This window comes from Monodon monoceros, unplaced genomic scaffold, assembly GCF_005190385.1.
Source record: "Monodon monoceros isolate NGI ecotype Baffin Bay Population unplaced genomic scaffold, NGI_Narwhal_1 Super_Scaffold_1, whole genome shotgun sequence".
Taxonomy (NCBI): Eukaryota; Metazoa; Chordata; class Mammalia; order Artiodactyla; family Monodontidae; genus Monodon; species Monodon monoceros.
Window position 1 is genome coordinate 36,535,176 of NW_021703765.1, and position 21,157 is coordinate 36,556,332.

Sequence of the window (21,157 nt, forward strand, 5' to 3'; positions counted from 1 at the left end):
AATATACTATGGGTCAAAGAACTCATAAGGGAAATTAGAAAATATTTTAAACTGAATGAAAATGAACACATAACACATCAAAATTTAGGGGGTGCAGTTAAAACAGTGTATAGAGGGAGATTTATAGCTCTAAACACCTATTTTAGAAAATAAGGAAGATCTCAAATCAATACGGTGTTTCCATATTAAGAAACCAGAAAAAGAAGAATACACTAAACCCCCATAGCAATCAGGACAGAACTAATAAAGATTAGGGCAGAAATGAATGAAGTATAACATGGACAAACATAGAAACAATGAAAACAAATCCTTCGAAAAGGTAAAACTTTAGACAGATCAAGAGAGAAGACAAACTACAGTATCAGGAATCAAAGACAGACACCACTACACATCCTAGTCATTAAAAAGATAACAAAGAAATATGAATAACTTTATGCCAATAAATTTGACAACCTAGATAAACAAATTGCTTTAAGGACACAAATTACCAAGACAGATCAAGACATAATAGAACACTTATTACCTCTAAATCATTTAAACAAATTGAATTTGTAATTAAAAACTTCTCATAAAGATGGCTTCAGGCTCAGATGGCTTCACTGATGAATTCTCTTAAAATTTAAGTAAAAAGTAATACCAGCCTACACAAATTCTTTCATGAGGTAGAGGAAAGAGGAACATTTTATGTGGCTGATTAAAAAAAAAAAAAAAAACCAAAGACTTTACAAGAAAAGTATAAACCAAAATCCTTTATGAACATGAATGCAAACATTCTTAATAAAATGTTACCAAACTAAATATAGCAATATGTAAAAAGAGTAATAAAAAATGACCAAATGGGATTTATCACAGAAAAGGTAGATTAGCTTAACAATTGAAAATCAATCCACTATATTGATAGAAAAAAAGATAATTATATGATCACATTGATATAAGCAAAAAAAGCATTTGAGAAAACTCAACAACCATCTAGCAAGTTATAAAAAGAAATTTCCTCAATTAGATAAAGGGTACTTACGCAAAAACCATAGCTACAATTAGACTTAATGATGAAAGAAATAATGCGTGCCATATGAGATTGGGAAAAACCCCATTGGGAAAAATGCCCACTGTCAGCACATCTCTTTGCATCTCCTCTGTATCGTATTGGAGATCTTAGCCAGTGCAATAAGGAAAATGAATGAGTAAGTGAATGAATGAATGAATGGTACAGAGTTCAGAAATTAGAAAATAAAACTGCCATTATGTATAGACAGCATGATCATATATGTAGAAAATCATAAGGAATTCAGAATATCAAAATTACTTATTAATTTTAGCAAGCTCACAGGGTATAAGGACAATATATACAAATAAGGCATATTTCTATATTAGCAAATAGAAATTGAAACAAAAATAATATTTATAGTAACATCCCAGACATGAAATCACTTAGAGATAAATTTAACAAAATATGTACACTATTATACAGTGGAAATTAAAAAGTACTACTGAGAAAAATTGAAAAAGACCTGAATATATGGAGAGAGAGATTGTGTCCATGGATCAAAAGACTCAATATGGTTAAGATGTCAGTTTCCCCCAAATTGATTTATAGATTCAGTGAAATCCCAGTATATTCTTTTGTAGAAGTTGACAAGCTTAATCTGAAATCTATATAGAAATTCAATGCAACTAGAATAGCAAAAACAATTTTGAAGACAAAGAATAAAGTTGAAGAACTTACACTGCCTAATTTCAGAATTTCTTATAAAGCTATGTAATAAAGACATTGAGGCACTGGTATTAGGATTAGAGAGATAACTGGAAAAGGGTAATGAGTCCAGAAATGGACTCACATATAGGTGATCAGTCGTCTCTTGACAAAGGTACTGTATTAGCTTTCTAATGTTGTGCAACAAATTACCACAAAGTTAGAAGCTTAAAACGACATACATTTATTATCCCACAGCTTTTGTTAACTGGGGTCTCTGCTCAGAATCCTAAAAGGCTGCAATTAAAGTGTTGGCCATGGTCAAATATGAAGCTTGAAGTCGTCTTTCAAACTCACGTAGTTGTTGGCAGAATTCATATCCCTGCAGTTGCGGAATCCATGGAGGCTTGCTTCTTTAAGTCCAGCAGGAGAGCTCTTTACAGAGAGGGCCCTACTCTCTCTTTTAAGGGCTTCTGCTTGATTAAATCAGGTTACCTAGGTTCTCCTTTTTGATTAACTCAAAAGCAACAAATTTGGGACCTTAATTCCATCTGCAAAATTCCTCTACCTTTGTCACCTTCTGTTGGCTAGATGCAAGTTACAAGTTCCGCTCCCATTCAAAAGGAAGGAATTGTACAAGGACATGACACATTAGTGGTCACCTTAGTGTGTGTCTGTCACAGGTAGGAAGGTAACTCAATGGGGGAAAAGATAGCGTATTCAACAAATGATCCTGGACAACTGCACAGCCATAAGGAAAAAATAAAACTTCAATCCTTACATCACTCCATAGACAAAATTAACTCAAAAGGAGAATATAAAAAAAAGAATGTCCATACGTGTATAACTGAGTCACTTTGCTGTACAGCAGAGATTGGTACAATATTGTAAATCAACTATACTTCAATAAAAAATAAATTTAAAAAATAACTCAAAAGGAATTATAGACCTAAATATAAAAACAAAAACTAAAATTCTGAAGAAAACATGAGATAATCTATGCAACTATATAGTAGGCAAAATATGGTTTCCAGATTTAGCAAATAAAAATACAGGACTCCCAGTTAAATTTGAAATTTAGATAAACAACAAATAACTTTTTAGCATACCTATGTTACATTATATAGGACATACCAATATTTTAAAAAATCCACACATGGGTTATTGGTGGGCTCGGGTAGTTAAATCAGACACAGACTATTCCAGGTGATTTTGAAATAATGACTGAGTCATGAGCTGCAGACTAGTTTTGTACTAAAACCATGGTATAATGTGTGATATTTCAAGAATAGTTTGTCATTTTTACCCCAAAATTGTATTAAAATCTGAGAAAATTTTTTAATTACATGATTTTTACCTATAATAACTGAGTTACTGTAGTAATACTGTTTTAATCCTTTTTTTTTTTTTTTTTTTGGAGTACGCGGGCCTCTCACTGTTGTGGCCTCTCCTGTTGCAGAGCACAGGCTCCGGATGCGCAGGCTCAGTGGCCATGGCTCACTGGCCCAGCCGCTCCGCGGCATGTGGAATCTTCCCAGACTGGGACATGAACCCGTGTCCCCTGCATCGGCAGGAGGACTCTCAATCACTGCGCCACCAGGGAAGCCCTAATCCTTTTTTAAAATAAATTTATTTCATTTATTTATTTTTGGGTGTGTCAGGTCTTCATTGCTGCATGGGGCTTTCTCTAGTTGTGGAGAGCAGGGGCTACTCTTCGTTGCAGTGTGTGCGCTCCTCATTGAGGTGGCTTCTCTTGTTGCGGAGCACAGGCCCTAGAGCACGTGAGCTTCAGGATTTATGGCATGTGGGCTCAGTAGTTGTGGCTCGCAGGCTCTAGAGTGCAGGCTCAATAGTTGTGGCACACAGGCTTAGTTGCTCTGCGGCATGTGGGATCTTCCTGGACCAGGGATCGAACCTGTGTCCCCTGCACTGGCAGGCGGATTCTTAACCACTGTGCCACCAGGGAAGTCACAATACTGTTTTAATTCTTAATCAATCTTGTTTCTAAATTGTGATTTTATATTATTAGCTAAATTAGGGAAATAATATTTTACTTATTTATTTACAATTTTATTTTATATGTAGTGAAACAAGCTTCACTGGACTTTTTGGTCAAGAAAAGACATCCCTTTTTTTTTTAAAAAAAATTGAAGTATAGTTGATTTACAATATTGTGTTAGTTTCAGGTATATAGCAAAGTATGGTCACGTATGTATTCTTTTTCAGATTCTTTTCCATTATAAGTTATTACAAGATGATGAATGTAGTTCTCTGTGCGATACAAAAAATCCTTGTTGTTTACTTTATATACAGTGGAATGTATCTGTTAAACCTATACTCCTAATTTATCCCTCCCCCCGCCAAGACATCACTTTTCTGAATACAGAAGTAGTTTATTACTATAAACCAAATGATGATGATGGAAGTGATTCTAAAGAAATAAAGGCCAAGGGGTCATACTAGCTTTACTTCATACTAGTTTTACTTAGAAGTGTGATTCCCTCATATACTGAGTTCAGTTTTGTGGCCATAAATGACAGTAAAGTGCTAAAACCACAGTGTGTTACCCACCGATATATTCTGGCTAAAGAAGCAATGAAATTATCAAAACTTAAGAAGCATTTACATACATACATAAAGAAATAAGGGATTTTGAAATAAAGAGTACTGATCCAACAGAAGCAGTGTACAATATTCACATATAATCATTACTATTTTGTAGGCTTATAAAGTAGCAATTTGGTTTACTAAGAACACAAAGACCATGCACAATTGTTGAAACATTAGTGCAAGACTGTATCAAAGGTGTATGCGTGATGTTGGGTAAATGTGTAGAAAAGAGAGTAGCTCAAGTACTCTTTTTTCATGACACTATAGCTTGATGTGGCTATGCAGGAACTAGCTAGTAATTCGAAAACAACTCCATATAATAAAACTAGCAAAGTGTTTGTCATTGGAAGCTGAAGAATGCAAATATTCCACTAACATGTCAGATATTCTAGTACACATGCATTTTAAACATCATAATGATATGAAGAAAGAATAGCATTTTTTGGCTTCATTGCCAACAAACATAACCAATTTTGAACAGTATAAAACTATGAAGGCTTACATTATCCATAAATGTCGTTTGACAGCACAGCAGCAATAGGAAAATATTCTGGACCATGAATCAAATTATAAATAGACATATTAATTCCTTCATCTAGAATGTTTTACTATTTAAAAAATCAGGTGAATTAAATAGTGTGCTTAGCAACATGTTAAAAATGTGGATTTTATAAAGGCAAATGCATAAAATTTGAGTTTATTCTATTTATTTCTAATACAGAAGCCAACCACTAACAAATTACATGCTGAGGCATGATGGCTATAGAAGGGAAAAGTTTTGCTGGGAATTTGGAACAAATCTTAAGTGTTTCTGCAATGTAAGAAACTAATTTGGTCACAGTTTTTATAAGATAGGAACCAGAGAGCCAACCTGCCTTATTTGACTGATATTGTTATTTTTTTACTGATTTTTAATACTTCTTTGCAAGGTTGAAATCCAACATTGTCTTCAATGGCAGATCAGATTGAAAAGCAAAAATGAATGGCAGTACTTTGGAAGAGCAGCGCCACTATGTATTTTTATGTCATATTCCATAATTTCAATAAAATTTATTTGTGATGATTTTTTTTTTTTTTTGGCCCCACTGTGTGTCATGTGGGATCTTAGTTCCCTGACCAGGGATCGAACCTAGGCCCCAGCAGTGAAAGTGCAGAGTCCTAACCCCTGGACCACCAGGGAATTCCCTATTTATGATGATCTTGATACTGAACATCTGTGAAAAATTATCATTGAACTCCTCTCAAATTAGATGTTTCAAATTTCATTTTCCATCAAAATAAGATCCATGCATAGAAAATCCATTTCTTTCATTGAAAGAATTTTAAATTTAACTATAATTTTAAAGAATTGTTGAAACTGGTTAGTGATAAAGGGCTAGAGACAAATTTTGAAAACATACCACCACTTCCTTCATTTTGGACAAAAAGTTAAAAGTTTAGAATGAATAATCAAGGCCTATTGAAACTGCTTTAAAATCTTTTCTTCCATTCCTAGCAATATGCTATTGTGATATTTCTCTATGTGAGTGTTAATAAAACAAAACAGAAAGAGTTTAAATATATATGTTATCACCTGTGAGTATCACATTACCTCTCCAAACAAGACTGCACAGGTTATAAATGAAGGAGCAAGCTTGTGTATCACATTAAAAACTTTCAATGTTAACATACATAGTACTACTGATATAGCTGGCGCTCATTCAAAGTGTATACAGGCACTTATTCTGGGGGAATTGTGATTTCACACATACATTTTTTTTTTTTTTTAGTTATGACTGCAAACAAGAAAAAGTGATGTAATAGTCATTCTCTGTATTAATCACCTGTATGCATACTTTTGATGAAGCTTTTTATCATTTTTTCCTATGTTGTGTCTGTTCAGATTATGTTTACTAAAATATGTCTATTGAAACTTTTAATAAAAATTTTGTCACATTTCATTTTATAGTACTTAATTTTTAATAAATTTTTTAAAAGTTTTAGTCCATGGAGATGGACAAAAATAATCAGACCTGCTTCTTCACCACAGATAATTTAGGAAGCCCTGACCCAAATCATCTAGAACACAGTCAGTCTATTAGAACACTACTTTGAAAAGATGGATTTGTTCCAACATGATTTATATATTAGGGAATAATCTGAAAATAATGCAAACTTCATGTTTGCTCCTGAACAGTTCTTTTTGTGAAACACACTATGTGAACACAGAAAACTGCACCCAGCTGAACTGGTCCATGTAGGAATTTACACAATGCACACACCCACACACCTGAAACAACCATCAGTTATCTCAGTTCCTCAGGAATGTAACACTACAAGGTTGTGCTTTGCTATCCTTTTACATTGTGAACTTTTCAATATAAGAAAACAATCTCCTAAATGTCTAAGCATCCTTGTTCAGAAACATCAAGCAGTACACGCAAAAGCCAAGTTTCAAGTATTGAGGAGAAGCTTGATATAATAAAGTATTTGGAAAGAAACATGGGAATGTGCCATTCCCTGAGCAATGAGCATAATGGAATCCACATTGAGGACCATCAGGGACAATCTGCAAAAAAGTCTATGACTGATATAACTTCAAGTGCTACAAAGTCATTAAGAACACGGCCTAAAGAAAAAAAACAATGGAAAGACTGGTGAACATTTAGATTGAAGGCCAAACAGCAAAATAACCAAGAACAACCTTTTTCACAAAGAGAAAGCAGTATCAATATACAATGACCTTCAATGTGAATCACCCAAACCTGTAGAAGTGGCTCCTTTTCATGCTAGTTATGGCTGGCTTAATGCTTTCAACTGCCTCTTTATCCGTCTCACAAAGCTCATAAATCCAGGGACTATTGCTATTTATTTTAAAGAAATTGAAAAGGGATACTTTGCAACTGAATAATGATATGTCTGAGAATTCCTCCTTTCCTCAAAAAAGTAAATGCTAAACAGAGTTTTAAATAAAGTTAGAAAGCAAAATGCGTGAAATGTTATAGTGCATGAATTACGAAGTTAAAGGTCAAAACTACTACCCATTTTGTTTGAGATGTCTTCAAATACGGTACTTGCTTCCTATTTTGAGGGATTCACCTTATGCAATCAAGCATATGGAACCAACAAAGGTGCCATTTTGCCTGCCATCGGTAGCTTAATTTTAAAGTTTTTTACATTACTACTAGCTTAGAAAATAGCGACATGAAAAGGCATGGCAGACAGTGAAAGCATTCCCCAACTCACAAACATCCATTGGCAAAGGGTGGAAGCCATATTGACTCAAGGTATTTGAGCACAACCTATCAACAATCATTAACTATTTGCTAATTAAGTTATGTTGACTCAGCACTGTCCCGTATGAAGATAGATTTAAAAAGAAAACAAGAAAAGGTTGAGCAGAGACATCAGTGGACACACATTGAAGGGAAATATATTCTACAGAATTAACATAGGCAAGTCACAAAACAAACAAAGAAAAGGACAGCAACAAAAATAACCTTCAATAAGAAGCCAGAGTTGCTACAATATATTACATAAAATGTCCAGTTTTCAATGAAAAATTACAAGAATTTCAAAGGAATAGGAAAGGGTTACCCATGTTAAGAAAAAAAAAGTCAACTGTCTCTGAAGGGGCCCAAATATTGGGCTTACAAAGGTTTCAAAAGAGCTATTATAAATATGTTGAAAGACCTAAAGAAAAACACATTTAAAGAATTAAAGGAAAGCATGATATTGACAACAAATGGAGAATCTCAGCAAAGAGATAGAGGGAAAAAATATATATGAAAGAACCAAATGGAAATACTAGAATTGAAAAGCATAATGAGTAAAATGAAAAATTTAGTAGAGGGGCTCCTCAGCAGATGTGAAATAGCAGAAGAAAGAACAGTAAACTTAAAAGTAGGTCAATAGAGATTATTTAATCTGAAGAGCAGAAAAAGAAAAAAAGGGATGAAGAATTAGTCTCAGAAACCTGTGGGTAACCAGGAATACCTACATACATGAAATGGGAGTCCCAGAAAGAGAGAAAAGAGAAATGGGGGAGAAAAATATTTGAAAAAAAAAATGACAGTCAAAATATTTTTATTTTGATGAAAAATATTAATCCACAGATCCAGGAAGCTCAACAAATTCCAAGAAGGATAAACATAAAAGATCCACATTTAGACAAGTTATGGTCAAGCTGTTTAAAGCTAAGCAAAAAGAAAATCTTCAAAGGAGTAAGGGAAATGATTTATTACATATAGGGAACAAGAACACATTACACACACACACATGCGCGCGCGCGCAAAGAAATCAAGGAAGACACAAATAAATGGAAAGATACTGCTAAAAAAAATATTAACAACTAACAGCTCATCAAAAACAGTTGAACAAAAAGGCAGTGGGATGGTACAAAGTCCTAAAAGAAGTAAACTGTCAACCAAGAATTTTATATCCATCTAAACTATCCTTCAAAATGAAGGCAGAATAAAGATATTTCCATGTTTAAAAACAAAGCAAAGCAAAACAAAAAGACTTAGAGAATAGTTGCTGGTAGACCTGCTTTATAAGAAATGTTAAATGAAATCCTTTAGGCTAAACAGAAATTTACACCAGTTACTTCAGTGTACAGACATAAAGGACACCAGAAAAGATAATCTTGTAGGTAAACGTAAAAGAATTTGTATATGTGTGAATTCTTAACTGCTTTATAAGACAATTACATAAAAATCACAGTTATAAAACAGTATTATTGGGCTTTTAACATGAAAAGATTATATGTATGACAACAACAGCATAGTAGAGTAGGGAGGAAATGTTATATTGGAGCCAAGCTTATATTTTACTGCAATACTGTTAGAATTCATCTTAAGGAGATTATGGTAAATTAAAATGCATATTGTAATCACAAGAGCAATGATTTAAAAAACAGCCAAGGAATTAAAATGTTACACTACAAAACATTTATTTAACACAAAAGAAGGCAGTGAAGAAGCAGCAGAGGAACAAAACCACATGAGATATAAAGAAAAACAGGAGCAAAATGCAGGGTATAAATCCAACCATATCACAATTACATTAAATGCAAATGGATTAAACTTTCCAAGAAAAAGGCAGGGATTGTCAAACTAGATAAAACAACAAGATCCAAATGTATGCTATCTATAATAGCCACACTTTAGATTCACACATAAATAGCTTGAAAGTAAAAGGATGGAAAAAGATATACCATGCACATAGTAACGTAAGAGGACTAAAGTAGCTATGCTAATATCTTTAAGTAAAATATATTACTAGCGATGAAGGACATTTCCTACTGATAAAATGATCAATTTATAAGAAAAAAAAGTGATTATAAACTATTATAAACTATTATATGAACCTAACAGCTGAATTCTCAAGGCACATGAATCAAAACTTGAAAAAAACTGAGGGAGAAATAAACAATTTAATAATAAGAAATGGGAGACTTCAATACTCCATTTTCAACACAAGGTGGAATAACTAAACAGAAAATCAGCAAAAACATAAAAGAACGATAAGTCAACCAACCTGACCTGACATCTATAGAACATTCTATCTAACAACAGTAGAAATCATATGAAACATTCTTCGGGAAAAAAAAATTTTTTGCTAGAGCATAAAACAAATCTTAACAAATTTCAAAGGGTTGAAATTATGTGAAATATATTTCCTGTACATAATGAATTTAAATCAGAAACCAACAACAGAAAATAATTTGGGAATTCAAATGTTTAAAAATTAATGCATGTCTAAATAAATCATGGATCTAAGAAGAAGTCAAAAGGTGTTACTACTATGATTATGTTATGTTATATGGCAAAAGAAAGATCATCTGGATGGGTCTAATCTAATCATAGAAGTGCTTTAAAAGGAAAGTTTTCTTCAGCTGGTAGAAGAAGGGGAAGTCAAAGAGATTTGAAAAAACAAGAAGAAATCAACATGCTGTTGTTGGCTTGAAGATGAACAGGGCCAGGTGATTAGAAATGTGGGCAGCCTGTCAAAGTTGAGAGTGGCCCCCAGATGACAGTAAGCAAGGAAAAGGGGACCTTAGTCCTACATTGCAAGGACCTGAATTATACCAAAACCTGAATGAGTTAGGAAGTGGATTCTTCTTCAGAGTGTCCACAGGACAGCCCAGGCCAGGGGACCCCTTCATTTCAGCCCTGTGGGACACTCAGCAGAGAACCCCATCAAGAGCAACCAGGCTTGTGACCTATAGAACTGTGAAATAATCAATGAATGTTGTTTTAAAGTGCTAAATTTATTATAATTTGTGACACATAAATAGAAAACGAATAGAACTCATAACTAATAAGGAAACTGAACAAGTAATAAAAAAAATCTTTTCACAAAGGAAAGTTCAGGCCCAGATGGCTTCACTGATTAATTCTCTCAAATATATAAAGAAATAATAACACCCATTCACAAACTTTCAGGAAATAGAGGAGGAAACACTTCTCAACACATTCTATGAGGCTAGTATTACGATAATATCAAGCCAAAGATATCTTAAGAAAAACAAGGATCAATCTCTCTAAGAATGTAGACCTAAATACCATCAACAAAATATTAGTAAACCAAATCTCACATAAGATAAAAGAACTTATACACAATGATCAAGTGAGATTTATTTCAGGAATGTAAGGTTGGCTTAACATCAAAAAAATCAATTCAAGTAATACAGTGTATTCATAGAATGAAAAACAAAAACCAAAACCACACAATTATCTAAACAGAAGCAGAAAAAACGTTTGACAAAATTCAACAACCCTTCACAATAAAGACTCTCAGCAAACTAGGAAGAGAACTTTCTTAACTTGATAAACAGTGTCTATAAAAAAATCTATAGCTATAGGTTTTATTTAAGAGTACTTAATGGAAAAAGATCAAAAACAAAAAATGCATGTCCACTGTCATCTCTTCAAGTCAACACTATACTAAAAGTTTTAGTGCAATAAGGCAAAAAAAAAAAAAAAAGACATTATGGAAAGAAAGGAAAACTTATTTGTAGACGTCATGATCCTTTATGTGGAAAATACTGAGGAATCTACAAACAAAACAGAAAAACTACTAGAATAGTTAGTTCAGCAAGGTCACAAAATACACAAGATCCATATGCAAACATCAATTTTACCCTTAAACAACACAGGGTTTGAACTGTGTGGTTCCAGTTACACGAGGATTTTTTTTCCACGAGAAAAATAACTCAATTTAAAAATGGGTAAATAAATGGGCAAAAGATATAGTAGGCCTTTAACCAATGAAGGCATACAAATGGATAATAACCATATGAAAAGATGCTCATCATTATTAAACATTAGGAAAGCTAAAGTGAATAGCCTGGGACTTCCCTGGTGGCGCAGTGATTAAGAATCCGCCTGCCAATGCAGGGGACATGGGTTCGAGCCCTGGTCTGGGAAGATCCCACATGCCGCAGAGCCACTAAGCCCGTGCACCACAACTACTAAGCCTGTGCTCTTGAGCCCGTGAGCTACAACTACTGAAGCCTGCGCGCCTAGAGCCCGTGCTCTGCAACAAGAGAAGCTGCTGCATTGAGAAGCCCACGCACCACAACGAAGAGTAGCCCCTGCTCGCTGTAACTAGGGAAAGCCTGCACGCAGCAATGAAGACCCAACACAGACGAAATTAATTAATTAATTAAAAAAAATAAAGTGAATACCCTGTTAAAACCAAGGAGAGAAAGTACTTCACATCTACTATAATGGTGATAATCAAAAATATAGAAAATGAGGAGCTGGAGAAACTGGAATTCACATATACTGTTGGTGAGAATGTAAAATGATATGGCCATTTGGGAAACAGTTTAGTAATTTCTTCAAAAATTAAGCATAAAATTACCATACTACCCAGCAATTTCTCTCCTAGGTACCTATCCAAGAGAAATGAAAACATATGTCCACATAAACACTTGTAACACAAATGTGCACGATGACACTATTCATAATAGCCAAAAACTGGAAACATTCCAAATCTCTATTAACTGGTGAACTGTGAAACCAAATGTGGTGTATCTATAAAATGGAACAGTATTCAGCAATAAAAAGAAGCAAACTACTGATACATGCTCCAACATGGATGAACCTCAAAAAATGATGCTAAGGGAAAGAAACCAAATGCAAATGGCTCTCTATTGTATGACCCTATTTATATGAAATGTCCAGAAAAGGCAAATGCATAGAGACAGAAAGCAAACTAGTGGTTGCCTAGGGCTGAGGGTAGTAATAGGAATGACTGCAACAGGGCATGAGGGATCCTTCAGCAGGCATGGTCCTTAATGGACCAATGCTGGTTGAATGTCATAAAACTGGATTGTGTGATGGTTGTATATTCTATAAATTTATCAGCAACATTCACCTTTAAAATGGGTGAATTTTATAATAAAAAGACAACATTCATTCATTCACTAACATTTACTGAATGCATACCTTGTATTAAATACTGATCTAGGTACTACGGAACCATCAAACATAATGAGCCTGCTGTAATGAAAATCCACATTTTAGTGGAAAGAGACAAATTAGTAAATAAACTAATTACAAGGTCATTTGTCATTTTTTAAGTAGTATAAAGACAATAAAAATCAGGCTTTTTGATGAAGAATAACTGGGGTGAATGACAGAGGCTCAATGAACCCTTTCCACTTCTTTTACTTGCCTCAAGATTTCTTTACAAGGTCCCTTCTGCTATGATAGACAACATGTCATTAATACAGGAGGTCCACACTTCATCTTGTTTCAGACGGGCCTTTAGAGCCTATTGGCTGGAAAGTAACTTGATTTGGGAGAGATTTATTACACAGTGCCCTAAATACTTAATGGCAATATATAATTAGAGAACAATACAATTTGTATAAAACAGGTGGAAGGAGTTAAAGTTGACTATAATGACAACAAAAAACACAAGTGGGGCAGATGCTGCTTACGTCACTGCTGAGAGGGAGTGATGATGAATACTCAAATCAAACATGAATCACCGCACAATTTATAATATATAGTTTCTTTAGGGCCTGAAAATCATTATGATATACTGTATACTGATAACTTTTGGACATGTTTTGGCTGAGATCATGATTAGGATGATTATTTAAGCTTGAAACAGTCTAAAGAGCACAAAAACTTAAATTAGTTCTTTAGACTAAGCCTAGAAAGTAGGAGAAGCCCTGCTCACAGAAAACTGTCCTAAAATGCTGCTGTGGAGGAGGGAAGGGGTATGGGTGGCAACAACACAAACCTGAATTCTCACAGCACTTTTCACGTAGGATGGAAGGGAGTGAACCCAGGCATTTAAACCAGGCCATTACTCTTGGCAAGGATTCCAAATATTGGGTTGGCAAAAAAGTTCGTTCGGGTTTCCCATAACATCTTACAGGAAAACCTGAAAGAGCTTTTTGGCCAACCCAATACAAAAAGCAGGTACCTGTGAGCACAGACTGGCCTACTCGCAACAGTCTTCATGTTTCTACATGTCTCAACAAGAACTAAACAAGTCAAATTGTATGGAATATCTGTGCATGCCATCATCTGTTCAACACAGCCGATCTGTCTAAATGACCTGTACGTAAAGGGCTTCCACCGATAAGTCTCACCTAGGAAGACTGGCACAACTTGGGTAGGCACAGACAGCATCCTCAGTCTATCAGGTATATTAGCGGAGTCCTAAACACCTAGTAATTTAAATGACACCACAGTCAACGTGATTTTGATTAATCTCTTAGCGAGAAGGACAGGACAATCGGCTTCTTCCCAAGAAGTATTCAAACCTGGAAGTCTTGCTCATTAGTATAATATTAGTCATAGTTATAGTTCCTCTCCCAGTTAATATTTTTCAGGCTGGTGCAATGGGTGTCCAGCATAAAGTGGCTGCTAATCCATAAGATATTTAATATATTTCTTGGAAATACAAATAAACAACTGTACGTGTTTGTTAACTTGGCTATGAAAGACTGCTAAATCAGCCTACTTTAGTCCGCAAGAAAGGCATTCTCCTTAGTTGTCACAATGTTGCCTTTCAACGCTCTCTGGAAATCACTCTGACCAAGTGTGGTTTCTTTCACAGGGCAGCCAAACTTGCTAGGCAGCACCAAACACACCTGCAATCAAGTGCTTACAAAACAGAGTGAGAATTTTTTTGGCACTATTAAGAAAACAGAAACAGCCATAAATGTAAGACCTTCCTAATATTTGTAAACCCAAACCTGACACAGAACCTCTCTTCTCCTCGGAAGGCATACTTTGAGGGAAAGGCAGAGGGGAGAAAGCTGAGGCATCGTGGAGAAGTAGAGAGGAACAGAGGGGAGCAGAGAAGAGTAGAGGAGAGAGGAAAGGAAGAGCAACATTGAAAAAATAACACTTTAGTACAGTTCATACAGGTTTTTAAAAACTATTTTAAACTCAAAGGACTCATTTTTGTGTTAAAAATTGCATATTTGATTACCTCACTCCAAACCAAAATTAGTTTAAATCCTTCTATCTACACAGAAAAATCATAGAAAAAGGACATAAAGAATGGATAAAAGTGATGACAAAGAGACTTGTCAGTTTCCATCTTATAGACTTTTCCTGTTTTCTAGTACTTGTGTGATTAAGCACACTGATCATTTCTTCAGACAGAAAATATTTCTAACCTATCTGTACCAAGAAGATAATTCAGGAAGATGTATTTATAAAACGCTGCATGTGATAGGACTCACCAGCAGTTTGATTAACGGAAGACATTTATTTCTATTACACTAGCACAAATATTCTCCAACTTTAGTGTTCGTAAGAATCACCTGGAGGGCTTGTTAAAAATGCAGATTTCTGGGTCCCACTGCCAGAGTTTCTAATTCAGTAGGTATGAGTTGGGTCCTGAGGATCTGCATTTTTAGAAAATTTCCCAAGTGATGCTGATGCTGCTGGTCTAGGAGACACATTTTGAGAACCACTGTGCTACCAAATGCCTCCTGACTTGATGAATGTGTTCCATCTGGCTGTGGGAAGTCAGTGTTCAGATATTTTTCATTCCCTTACCTCATACAATGGGCCAAACACAATTTCCTTTCCTGCTCTGGTCTCCTCCTCTATGACTGGTTTATACCTAAACATTTATTATTTATCCTCTTTTTGTGAATATTGGAATAATTCTTTCCCATTAAAGTGGGTACCTTCTGTTCCATAAAGTATCTTTTTCTCAAAAGTCTCTGTGTGTTCTATATGTAACTAATAGAAGAAAAGTATATTTGGAGTTCTTTTCACTCCTTTTGCTCTCCCCTTTATTCTTATTTTATATCCATTACTTTTCAGCATCTTTTAGTTCTGCACAGTAGCAGATGAACCTCATTCAGCTCTTTTGTTCAACAATGTTGATTAAACTTTCTACTTCCAACCTTATTGGAATTTGCTTTTATTTTAAGACCAAATCTACTTATGACAAGAGCACACATAAACCTTTGGGATGTAGAGGATAATTAACCTATCCGTAACTACATTTCATTTCTCTATCCTTTCAGGGTATTAACAGATTTTCACAAAGTACTGCATCATACAGAAGGCACATGGGATATACCTGATAGAGCACCTTTTAGTGGGTGAAGTCACAGTTTATTTCATTTTATTTTTTTAATGAGAATTATTTATTTAATTTTATTTTTGGCTGTGTTGAGTCTTTGCTGCTGCGTGCGGGCTTTCTCTAGTTGTGGAGAGCGGGGGCTACTCTTGGTTGCAGTGTGCGGACTTCTCATTGCGTTGGCTTCTCTTGCTGCAGAGCATGGGCTCTAGGCGCATGGGCTTCAGTAGCTGTGGTGTATGGGCTCAGTAGCTGTGGCTCACGGGCTCTAGAGCGCAGGCTCAGTAGTTGTGGCACATGGGCTTAGTTGCTCTGCGGCATGTGGGATCTTCCCAGACCAGGACACGGATTCGAGTGTCCTTCATTGGCAGGCGGATTCTTAACCACTGCACCACCAGGGAAGTCCCCAAAGTTTATTTTTATTAAGAGTTAAATCTGATTCCTATAAGGAGATGTTAATAAAGCTCAAAGACATGCCCAAAGTAACTGAATCTAGAGCCAAAACCATGAAGTTTGGTTTCCAGCCGTGAAGGCCAGATATTTATATTTCTGTGGTTCTTATTTAAATCTCTATTTCTCTTTTATTACTTTGGACCCTCAAAATAAGTATTCTTTACAAGATTCCTATTACACATCAATTTGGGCTTTAATTACAAGTTACAATAAATCTGACAACAATGTATCTTCTCTTCCCTTAAATTTTCTCATTTAAGTATTTTTCTGGGCCATAAGGTTATATTTTTACCTTCTTTAAAAGAGCAAAAAGCATTCAATACTATATCTCCTATAAGGTTTTGTTACTGTGCATTTGTTATGCTCACAATACACTTTCTCCCTCCCATAAAGCCTCTTTGTTTTCTTAAGAATACCATTAAATTTGTATGCTAAAATTTAAAAACTACATTAAAAAGATAGTTTCAATGAAAATTCCATTTTGGGGTATTACAGAGGGGGATACACTTACCTGTCCACTACAAACTAGAAAAAATATATAAAACAACTGTTTTCAGACATTGGACAACAGCTAGTAAAGGTATATGATCCCTGGAAGAAGGCAAACAAATGAGCTAAGCCATACAATGGTCCTTCATTTCTGTTTGGACAAACATCCCAGACTACGCTAGAGGGAGGGTAGTCCTAAGCAGAACACAAAAGTCTTGGTGAATTACGGAGACAGAGATCGGAGTTCAGGGAGGCTGAGGTGGCTAGAAGTTACAGAACAGAGTCCCAGAGAAGAGAGAGCTATTCAGAAAAATAGCTGAGTAATCGGCACATAGGCCCGTTTGAGTTTTTGCTGAATGCCAAGACTGCACATGTGTAGAGTTAAACTGCGATAGCCTGGGAAAAGAACAACCAGGGAGTTGGAAGTAAAACAGTTCCCAGAAGTCACACAGAACAGGGAGGTGTACAAGTTTTGACCAGTCAGAATGAGAAACTCATAGCTGATCCCAGGATACTCAGTCCTATTGAGAACCCAGAAAGAGCTAACTAAATGGTTGTTAGAGAAAAATCTAGCCTACAGACTAGTCCTAATAAAGCCTAAATATAAGCTTCTAAGAAGTCAAGATCTACCAATAACTTAAATGCCCGCTAGGACACTCTACAAAGGAAGACAACAAAATCTAGATACTCATTAAGGTAACATACACATTAACGAACAGCCAATAAAAAATTACAAGACATACGATGAAATTTGACTAGTCAATCAAGAGGAAAAAAACCCAGAAATGACAAATGATGAAATTAGCATATGAGGATTTAAAAAAATCTATTATAAATAAGCCCAACATAATTAAAGATTTAAAGAAAAACATGAACATAATAATAAGATATAAAAAATAACCAAATGATAGTCAATAGATGAAAAATGACAAATCTAAAATGTTAACTCCATGCAGTAAAAGTTTCAGGAGATTAGACGTTGCTTAAGGAACTTGAAGACACAGAAATAGACACTATCCAAACTGAAACACATAGAGAAAAAAATTAAGATTGGGGAACAAAGCCTTAGTAACTTGTGGAATGATACAAGTGATACATGTAATTGCAGTGACAGCAGAGGTGAAGATAGAAAAAATATATGAAGAAATGATGATTTAAAATATTAAATTTGATAAAATCTATAAACCCACAGACCCAAGAAGCTCAATGAAATTCAAGCAGAAAAACACAAAGAACACCAAGGGGCACCGTTATCAACTTGCTAAAAACTAGTGATAGAAAGTTCTTGAGCAGGAAGATTAAAAAACACATGACATACAAAGAAACAGAATAAGAATGAATCTTATTTAAAAATCTCATTAGAAAAAACCATACCAACCAGAGGAAATTACAGAATATTTTAAAACTGGTGAATAGAAAACAAAAACACACTGCTAAGCCAGAACTGTATAAAAATTTCCTTTAAAATTGAAAGTGAAATAGATATTTTCACACAAACAAAAGATAGAAGAATTTATTACCAGATAACCTGTATGGCCATAAACAAACAAACAAACATATATCTTCAGGTATAAATAAAATAATACTAAATGGAAACTTGGAAACAAACGAATAAAGACTTCCAGAAAATGGAAATATAAGCAATATCTTTTCTTATTTAAAATTTACCTAAAACAAAGATAATGAGCCCAAGCTTTTCCCATGGGAGCCGCCAGGTCGAGAGGAACGTAGTCTTCTCCTCTCACTGCCGTGGCATGTGCTCATCCACTGATATCAGTGTTCTCTTAAAAGGAGGAGTCATCTGGCATAAATGTCACTTTACCTGCTGTGTTCAAGGCTCCTGCTCAACCAGATATTGTGAACTCTGTTCACACCAACTTGCACAAACACAGCAGATAGCCCTATGCTGTCAGTGAATTAGCAGGTCATCAAACCAGTGCTGAGTCTTTGGGTGCTGGCTAGGCTCTGGCTCAAGTTTCCAGGGTTCGAGGCAGTTGGACTGTTCTGGCCAGGGTGCCTTTGGAAATAACTATCATGGGGGCCACATGTTTGCGCCAACCAGAACCTGGCAACATTGGCACCGCAGAGTGAACACAACACAGAAGTGATATGCCATCTGCTCTGCCCTGGATGCCTCGGCCTTATCAGCACTGGTTATGTCTAAAAGTCATTGTATTGAGGAAATTCCTGAACTTCCTTTGGTGGCTGAAGATAAAGCTGAAGGCTACAAGAAGAACAAGGAGGCTGTTTTGCTTCTTATGAAATCTAACAGGCCTTCTTAAGGCATGGAATGATTTCAAAAAGGTCTGTGGCTCACAGCAAATGAGAGCTGGCAAACGCAAAATGAGAAACTGTGTCATCCAGGGTAGGGAACCCTGCATCATCTATAATGAGGACAACGGTATCACTGAGGCCTTCAGAAACATCCCTGGAATTACTCTGCTTAGTGTAAGCAAACTGAACATCTTGCAACTTACTCCTGATGAGCACATGGGACATTTCTGCATTTGGACTGAAAGTACTTTCCCCAAGTAAGATGATCTGTATGGCATTTGGCATGAAGCTGCCTCCTTCAAGGGCAACTACAACCTTCCCATGTGCAAGATACTCAAAACAGACCTTTGCAGAATCTTGAAAAGCCCAGAGATCCAAAGAGCCCTCAGAACACCACACAGATTCATCTGTGAGTCCAGAAGAAGAATCCACTGAAAAACCTGAGAATCACGCTGAAGCTAAACCCATATGCAAAGACCATGCACTGGATGGACATAATTCTTCTCTAGGAGAAGAATCACAAACTCTGGATGGATAAGGCAGCAGCAGCGTTAGCAGCCATATCAGATGAGGAAGGGGTTCCAGGCAAGAAGCCTGTGGTGGAGAGGAAAGGAAAGAAGGCTGCTGGTGTTATGAAGAAGGCTTTTGTGGGGAAAAAGGCTGCAGTGACCAAAAAACCACCAGCTGAAAAGAAGCCCACAGAAAAGAAACCCACCGCAGAAGAAAAGAAGCCTGCTGCATAAACTTTAATTTGTGCATTCCATAAAGGTCAGATCATTTTGGACAGCTAATTCTGAATAAAGACCTGATCAAAGAGGCAAAAAAGAAAAGAAAACAAAAACAAAAAAATGAGCCCCAAGTAGAGATAATGCTAAAACTGTTGACATATATACATTACTATGTATGAAATAGATAACTAATGAGAACCTACTGTATAGCACAGGAAACTCAGTGCTCTGTGGTGACCTAAATGGGAAAGAAGGGGGGACATACGTATACATACAGCTGATTCACTTTGGTGTACAGAAGAAACTAATACAACATTATAAAGCACCTATACTCCAATAAAAATTAATTTAAAAAAAGGCAGGAAAAACTAAAGAAAAACTGAAAAATTGGTGAAAAACAGAAAATAAATTACAAGATGGTAGATTTAAACCCAACCATATTGGATAATTAATCAAGTGTAAAAGATACTAACACTCCAATAAAAAGCCAGGGATGTCAGACAGGATTATAAACCAAAACCAACTACATGCCAAATCCAACTATGAGAACCCTACTTTAATTATAAAGACAAAGATAGGGAAAACTAGAAGGATGGAAAAGAATATACTCTACAAATTCTAATTATAAGAAAGCTGGAGTGGCTATATTAATATCATACAAGGTATTTCAGAACAAGTAATATTATCAGGGATAAAGAAGCATGTTACAAAATGAAAGAACTTAATGCACCAAGAAGACATTACAATCCTAAATGCAAAGGCATCTGATAACTGAAATTCAAAATATGTGAAGGAAAGATAGAAATAAAAAGAAAAATAAATCCATAATCATATTTGGAGCTTTCAAAGCTCTCAGTTAATGACAGAAAAAACAGACCCCAAATCAGTAAGTATATAGAAGACCTGAACAAATACTTTAAAAACATTGACCCTATTGCTATATATTGACTATTCCATCCAATAATTGTAGATTAGGTTACTTTTACATGTGGATGAACTATTCAGCAAGATAGGTCGTATCACAGGATATAAAACAAGTCTCAATAATTTCAACATATTGAAATTGTGGAGACTCCATTTTCTGACACAGAGGAATTAAATTAGAAATAAATGTCAGAAAGTTATCTGAGAAATCTGCAAAAATTTGAAATTAAGAAAAATTTATAAATGATTATAAACCGTTCAAAGAGGAAACCACAAAGGGAATTAGAAAATATTTTGGGGCTTCCCTGGTGGCGCAGTGGTTGAGAGTCTGCCTGCCAATGCAGGGGACACGGGTTCGTGCCCTGGTCCGGGAAGATCCCACATGCCGTGGAGCGGCTAGGCCTGTGAGCCATGGCCACTGAGCCTGCGCTCC

General features: G+C 35.5%; 1 protein-coding gene, 1 non-coding gene and 1 pseudogene across 4 annotated transcripts in view; 1 reads left to right on the plus strand and 2 right to left on the minus strand.

Annotated features, from left to right (window-relative positions):
* KIAA1328 (KIAA1328 ortholog) overlaps positions 1-21,157 on the minus strand; it is a 368,530-nt gene that overhangs the window by 159,395 nt on the left and 187,978 nt on the right. The window lies entirely within an intron of this gene.
* On the plus strand, positions 278-19,937 carry LOC114898198 (annotated as a pseudogene).
* TRNAE-UUC lies at positions 5,412-5,483 on the minus strand. The gene has a single exon. It is a non-coding gene; the product is annotated as a tRNA-Glu (tRNA).